The sequence below is a fragment of the Lichenostomus cassidix genome, chromosome 3 (assembly GCF_008360975.1).
Source record: "Lichenostomus cassidix isolate B80296 chromosome 3, HeHo_3.0, whole genome shotgun sequence".
Classification (NCBI taxonomy): domain Eukaryota; kingdom Metazoa; phylum Chordata; class Aves; order Passeriformes; family Meliphagidae; genus Lichenostomus; species Lichenostomus cassidix.
In genome coordinates this window covers 25,447,449-25,455,585 of record NC_139483.1, presented here as the reverse complement: position 1 = coordinate 25,455,585, position 8,137 = coordinate 25,447,449, and the positions used below count along the sequence as shown (strand labels likewise).

Genomic DNA, 8,137 nt, shown 5'->3' with positions numbered 1-8,137 from the left:
GGGGCCTTTGCCACCCAGTGCTAGATTTTGGCCCCCTTCTCCACTCCTCCAAGCACGCTAAAAGAGCCATCAGTCTCCAAGCCTATTCTAGCCTTGGAACCTGCAGCTGTGGAGCTGTTCCCCAGAACACTTCCTTGCAGCATTTCCCTGGGTTCCTGTCTGCCCCAGGCGCCGCATGCTCAGCCTGCTGCAGGCTGCAGTCCCTCGGGTCCGGAGCTACTCCTCTGTTCCCAGCTGTAGCTTCGGCAGGAGCGAACCAGTGCCAGAATTCTGGTGCTGCCTGGAGCCGTAGCATTGCCTCCTCCAGCACAGCCCTCCATGCCACGCTGTTCCGCTTCCTCCTCAGCTCCTTTAAGCGCTGCTGTCACAGCACCTGACACGGAACAACATACGGATCACTCATGCAAAACACATAACGCAAACGCTTGTCCGTCACCTGTTTGTCCATCACTCATGCGTCCCCGCGGAGCCAGCCCAGCCCGGAGTGCCCCAGCCCGCCCGTTCCCGTTCCCGGACGCGGCGGTGACACGGCGGGGTCACGGCTGTCCCTCAGCCTCCCGCGGCCATGCCGGGCTCCCCCCGCCGCGGGCTCTCCCTGCGGGGCCATGCTGGGGCCGCACCGCCACCTGCTGGCCACAGCCGGGCACGGCGGAGCCACCGAGCGCTGCCGGGGCGGCCTGGGCACAGCGCGGCCTGCTCCTGGCGCCTTGTAGAAACAAACACCTTTTAGAAATACCTTCTAGAAATACCTTTTAGAGAGCTGTTTCTGCTCGCTTTGCGAGCGCTCTTAGAGGCGCTAATCAGCAAGTGAGAGTTTCCCACTGTATTTTACAGAAGGAAAAGCTTTGTGATTCACATTCTCCCGGCATATCGATAAACACCAAATTTTATGATACGACGATACTTTGTGACAGTTGAAGATCTGTAAAGCGTAGTGCAGGTGTCACATTCCAAACACTCGGCCCCTGTGTGGCTTAGATATCCCAGACTGATAACTGTGGGAGAGCTCGCCCGTGATGGCCTCAGGATCCCACATTGCCCATGCCCGGTGTTTCTTCAGTGGGTCTCAGCAGCAGCGGCAAGAGGCAAAACAACAACAACAGCAGCAACAAAAGATTAGAGGGCTCCAGTTCTCATTTTGTCTCCTCCAATTCTCATTTTGTCTCCTCCAATTCTGAGGTTCTCGACTGAATCAATTCCAGCAGAGCTGCTCATCGTTTATATCAGGGTGAGAATGAAGCCATGGGTTTTGTGGTCCTGAGGTGAGACATGGAACGGTTGTAACAGAGGGAGTGGGGAGTCCTGAGGAAAAAGGCCTGTTGCTGACGCTGCTGCCATAGGGACTGGAGAATGGAGAGGGAAGAGAGGGACAGTCTTGGGATGGAGGAGTGAAGGACGGATCAGGAATCAGTTGCAGTTCAGTGCCGAACATTGTCTGTTTATTCAGGTGAGAAGGGTCAGCAGCTCCAGTCCAGCTAGGTGGCAATTCTCAGAGCTGTTTTCTAAAGCACTTTTTTCTTAGGAATGCAGGAACAGGCACACTGTATCAGGCTTAGCCACCCAATCCATTGGCCTGGCCTGACACTGGCTCATTGCAGGTGCTGCAAAGACAGGTGTGAAAATCCTCTTGTGTCAGTGCATTGCAAATACCTGCCTCATTTCTGTGCCCTAAGCAGTGACTAGACCCCAAGAGAAGGGGTTTGTTCTAATCCATTTTAGTAATTATGCAGATGTAGGAGTGTTATCCAGTTCCTATCTCATAGCTAAGGTTCTAACTTCTCTAGGTAACTCATGTGGGTCTAAGAGCACTTAAGTTCAGGTCATTTGGCCACACTCCTTCCAGCCTCTTTCTCTAGCTTCCCTGACACAACAACAAACACTTCCATTGTTGCTCATTGAAGTGCTGGATTCTCATCCTATCACCCAGTTTCTATCCAGTGTGTGATGGTTCACATTGCACACTGTGATCTTAAAAGCAGAAACAGATGCTGTTCATGTATATTTCATTGAGCCGACCTGTTATGCAAACCCAGGCAGTGACTGATAAATCTTGCAAATTCCTTTGTCCATAAATTCATGACGTGCCCTACATTCTGCCACCATACTGCTGTACACATCTCAGCTCTTCAGGTTAAAGCAGCTTCTCCTTGAATCTGGCAAATGTGACAACTGTTAAAATATGTTACATTATCTGTAGGAGTCACGTGTTCCTTCTTTCTAAATGAGCTAATGCAGCTACAGTTTAAATTTTTTTAAATAATCCATTACCTGCTTAACTGATTAGGTGTTGACATTGATTTCATTTGAGCATGTTGAGGAGGTCTTGTCAGACCTTGTTAAGCTAGAAATGCTTCTGCCACCACTCATACATGACAGCAGCCTCATTTTCTAACTTAATGGCATTGGCTTTATTAGGAGCGCATTTGCCATCATTCAGCTGTCCAATCAGAGCTCTATAGCACTTGGCAGTAACTGCAGCAGGGAACATTTCTCTTCTGTAATGATATGTAGGTCAGTCATCCAACACAGTATTTAGCCTCCACTGGGACAGGTACAATGGCACGAAGCCAGGCACAGGAATTTGCTCTTACAGGCAATTTAAACAGAGCTGAGTGGCCTCTAGCCCAGCTATCCAGAGGTTTTAGGACCTTAGGTCCAGAGTCACAACGGCCATGAGTGTCTAACACCACCCTTGTTTCACTGAAGATAGATACATCAAAATAGAATATCCGTGGTGCTGGGCCATAGGAATTTTAAGGGATTGTGTTTTCTTTATAAAAACAACCTTTTAACAGCAAAGCTCACAAGAGTTTTACGTAGACCTTATGAGATTGGAGTTGGGTCCAGTGCGGAGGATCTGTTGTCTTTTCTCATTTCTCAAGCTGACATTGCCTGCCACTCCTCTGCTCTGAGCTCACCCCAGTGCAGAGGAAAGAGTGGTTATGTAGCTGTGCAGCATTCCTTAAATATATACCAATATAGTCACTCTTGGCATATGCCCCCAAATACCCTCATGCTCAATGACAGAAGGAACAAATTTCCTTTTCCTGCTCACAGTTTGACTTAGCACCCTTAACAGATGAATGACAGCCGACCAAAAATATATAGGCAGTCTTGGACATCTTGTTAATGGATACACAGAAATGAGATTAAATGTAACCAATTTAGCAGATCTCAGGTTACCAAATCCCCTCCACATTTACAAAAACCCCAGATAATACAGTCCATTGGTCAAGACTTGGCTGAGGAAGGTTGCGAACCTGAGCATCTGGTAGCAGAAGAGCTGAACATTCACAGTTCTTGCTAAATTCAGGTAACACCAGGTACAGCAAAGTGTCACAATGTGAAAATTCAAACTGTTGCAGTCTCAACTGATGCTGAGGCATGATGCTAGACTGCACAGTCTTGGACTTCTCTTGTCACAAAAGCAAAAGACAGACCATACTTTCATGCAGAATTCCAAGACTTGTTTTTTCTGCATACTGTCAAAGCCTGACCAGAAATACAGACTGAAGTAAATATCTTCTATCTCTCTTTCAGTACCCAACTTTTTTCTTCCATCGTGTGGCAGTTTTGTATCTTCACTGTAGCTGGGAAGATGTCTCTTCATAGCTGATGCCTGTACTGCATCATGCATTGATTAATGAAGCATCTGACTAGGAAAGAGGTAGAGCTTGGTAACTCAATGGCAATCTAAATCCAAGAAGAAGGAACCCAATGACAGCACTATGGGTTGTCACATACTACAGAGAGGGAGTTCAGAAAGCCCAAGGCACAGGACAGGTAAACCCTTCTGCAGTAGAAATACTTCTGTTACTTTGAGTACTAAAAAATACAAGTCTAGATTGTCTGAACTAGACCCTGACCACCTAGCCCAGGGATGCATTTAAGTCCCAGAAGAATGCCCACGTTGCCTAGTTTTCAGCACCGCCAGACCCTCAGGGCATCTCCATGCAGTGCATCAAAGCACAGCTCTGTCTGTGCTAACAGAGCAGAAAAAGGGCAAGAAACAAAGGGACAGGCAGGAGTGAAGGGCAGGTTGGGGCTCTGCCCTCCCAAATGAGCATTCTGCCCTTGGTGCAGGACCGTCCTTGCTCTTGTCGCCTGTCCTGGCCTTCTGACTTTGCATTACCAGCCATGCAACAAGCTAACCTCAGCAAAAGGGAGGAATGTGGCACTGGCACAAGTGCCTGATAGACTGGAGGAAGTTTCTGAGGTGTAAAGTCACAACCCTTCAATACAATAATATCCTATATTCCACTATTTTAATATTCTCATTCTCAAGTGACCAAGAGCATCTGATGTTGTGAAACACAAAGAGTTTTCAGATATTCTGTTGCCATGCATCTAACATGTTTTGTCTCTTCACAGTTTCCACACAACACACCAGCTTTTTGGATTGCCATCCAGGGACTCCTACCTCCATCTATTAACTGTTCATTTGGTCTCTCTGACTCAGTTAGATGCACTGGGTCTTCTTCCTGCAGCTAAAGGGGCTTGTAGTTCAGTGTTGCTCTGCCTAAATTAGATGATTTGGATCTGTTCAGTTGTACAAATTTATTGTATTAGTTTACCTTCATTAGGATCAACTACTGCCTTGCTGCCTTCTGGGAGAATAATGCTCAACCTGTCCAAGTAAAGTTATTTCAAATTGCTTATAGATTCTGGCTTCATGTAGCAATTCTGAACCATGGTCCAAATTTGCCATGAGTTCAGGTTTGTAGTACTGCTGTCTTCAGTGATATTGCACAATGGAATTTGCATAGGAACTCTATGAAAACTTTCTTTAGGTGAGGGGCTAAAAGTCTGGAAACTCACCCTCTCAGAAATATCTTCATAAATCCTACATTATGAAAAGTCTTGCAGAAATATGAACCCCTTACAAAGACAATGAAAGTTTGGAAGCCAATGTTTTTCTCATTTTCAGGTGACTGTGACCAACGAACAGTAAGGTGGCAGGAGAGCCTTGTGATTAACACTCAGCAGACCCTATTCACATCCCAGCTCTGTCTCTTATTTCCATACCTCTTGGCCAGTCCAAAGGAAGTAACTGGATGTGTCTGAGAGGTGCTGATCTGCACAACAGCCTTCTTGTCTGGGAGTTCCTGACAGCTGCCAGACAGCCAGAAATCCAGTAGATTCCTGGTGGAATCTAGGTAGGGCAGTGTTTTGTCTTTAAAAACAATATAGTGCTATTCAAAATGACAGACCTGGTGGGTCTGTATTCCTTGACTCACTGTGTGCATCTTACTGTATGCATAGTTCATATAAAAGGGTCAGATATGTACTTTATTAAATCGGGACAGTAATTATTTGTTTTTCTCTGATCTCCATAGGTTGTATACTTTTTCTCCCAGATGACAACTGCATGTTACACCAACCATGCACAGCCCTGATCCCATTTGGGACCTCTAGATGGTACTGTAATATAATAGTTCAATAAGCTGACAGATGGGTACTTCTAAAAAAAAATGGCCATTTTGCAGGAAAATGCCACAAAATAAATAAATGGGTTATTCAAGTTCTAGCTTTCATGGCTGGACTGTATAAAATATATGTAATGAACAAGCATAGCCAAGAGGAGGGTTTTTGTTCATCAGATGTACCTGATGGAAAGTCTAAACTACTGCTAAACTTCTCGTGTCTTACAAATCCACTCCCTGCACCCATCCTTAAACAACTTCCAGGTTTAAAAAAGCAAAGCATTGAAAATGACCTCTTGTTATAGAAGCCAATGCATGTTCAATGAGTGACACAAAAGTCAATTTTCTCTGCTTTGCAATGGGCTTTCTCTGGTGGCCCCTTTGAATACAGGTAACTGTCAGCAGGAGGCTATCACATCCTGCTCCAGAGTTTCTGAAGAAAGAATGTCAGAGATTCAAAATCCCTGAAAAGGGAACACCCCTGTCAAGGGAAGGCTTTGAAGTGACACTAAACATATATTTATAATTACAGATGAGGCGATATAGTATGCACAAGGAATAAAGACATGCAGTGTGTCCTAGGGGCATGGCAGGAGAGGTGACATGCATCATGAAGCCTTGTTAAACTGCTCACTGGGGCTGAGGAAACCTGAGGCTGGTGCTTCCTATCACTTTTCATGTCACAATGCAATCTTTTTTCTTGCAGGATTGTGCACACCTCACATGCACTATTGATATCCCTTAAATACATGACATAACTCTTAGGCCTATCTCAAGAAGGGAACATAATCTTGTTCACATACCCAGCACGGATGCCAGAAAGGATGCAGGGCAGATTTTTAGGTAGCTCAGCTCAGTGCACTCCCTGTGAGAGGCCTGAACTCAGGCAAACAAGCCTCAGGAGGATCGCTTGGAAAGAGTTAGAGACTTGCTGCCATTTGCCTGGAAGGCTTGGAGAGAAAAGCAAAGCCAAAAACAGCCAGAACGTGTACATTTCTATTTAAAGATCTAGTTGTCTCCATCTCTTTGTGTGTGTGCACATATGCATGCAAGAGTGATTATGATCTCAGAATGAAAGCAGTTTATTAAAGCAGTCAGTTGTTTTCATAGTAGGAAAACATACGTGTATGCATACACACACACACACACACACACATATATATCCTCACAAATGTGTATTCATGTATAGACATTTTCCATGCATAAAAGTCTGCAGCACTGACTCTTCTATTCAGGAAAATGCATGGCCGTTATTTTTCATTGCATGAAATGCCTGAGGGAGTGTCCCTAGAGAGTCAGAGCCCCCAGTATATATTGGAGAAGAGTGATTTACCTCTACTGCAAGTACTAGACTCTTGGATCCAAACTAAATGGATCAATGGCTCCCTATCTATATTCTCAAAGATGATTTGAAGACACATGTGAATGTGTACAGATGTCCACATGACAACTTCATTCCATCCCACCAGGAAACTGTAAAGTAAAACCTGAGTTACAGCTTTTAACCAAACTGAGCTATGGGCATGACGAGTAAACATTCCTGTAGATTGCATTAAAATCACAGCATCTAGCCCACTGAGGTATCTGTCTGTGGAATCTCCAGTGATTTTCCTTTCCTAGGAATGAAGGAGGCTACAAACAGCAAGGTTTGGCTTCAGCAAGTGACACCCATCATTATTTAAACCATGCTTTCCCAGAGTGCTTTATCCTGAGGGAGAGCAGATATATGATGCCTGAAAATGATGCATTTCCTGTGCAAATCTGATTACAGGATCGCTTCATGGATGAAGTGTCCATCTGAACTACACATCAACAATTGCTAAACAATAGATGGCACGAATCCCTGGTATACTGCTACTTCTCGTTTATGGTTCATACATTCCTCTTCACCCATAGAGTTTAATTGACACTGCTCATTGTATTTTGCCTGCCACTTTTGATCAAGCCCATATAAAGAAGGATGCATGTTTAAACTACCACAGCATGAGTAATTTGAATCAAATACAGGTTTGCATGAAAGCTTTGGTGTATTATTTGATGGTAAACTTATTTTAAATCTTCAGGATTGCCATTATGAGGTGGGATGCCACATACTGGTTGGAATAGTAATTGAATCTGAATGCAAATCATCCTTTATATAGCAATGTTTTTCTCTCCTCCTCTGTGCATGTGGAATATCTTTGTTTTATTTTAAGGCTCACTCAAGCTAGAAGATTTTCTAGTCAATTCTTCTCAGTCAGATATGACCATCTTCCAAAAAATTAAGGCCAGACCATGGCCTTCTTCCTCACTTTCCTTGTCTTACACAACAGCCACTCTGAGTATCTTTGCACAGCTTTCCAAGTGGTATTTAGACATGACTTCAATCAGAAAAGCATCCTATCTACACAGGTTATTCTCAGGAGCAGGTAAGGTTGTTGAGCAATTCATGTGCTTCTTAAACCCTTTCTCTTGAAAGTAATAGCCTGTTCTTCCCTAAGGAATAGTTAATCATGGTCTAAGTTGCAGCACAGTTTGTCTAGCAAACCCAATAGAGATTGGTCTGGTCATCTCCAAGGCCTTCTGAAAATGTGAGGTGTTAGACACTGGACAAAGATAGTGTTCCCCAAAGAAACCCCTCTGGTACCTACCTAGGAGGCAGAAAAAAATTTAAAGGCACCTGTGTCCACAGAGCAACTGTACAGGTAGGAAATTAGGTCTTGGGAGCAAAGTGA

General features: G+C 44.6%; 1 long non-coding RNA gene across 1 annotated transcript; it reads left to right on the top strand.

Annotated features, from left to right (window-relative positions):
- The first annotated feature begins 673 nt into the window (after positions 1–673).
- LOC146439312 (uncharacterized) lies at positions 674–5,478 on the top strand. The gene is made up of 3 exons (XR_014851240.1): positions 674–1,262; positions 4,928–5,156; positions 5,337–5,478. It is a non-coding gene; the product is annotated as an uncharacterized LOC146439312 (long non-coding RNA).
- Positions 5,479–8,137: the final 2,659 nt, after the last annotated feature.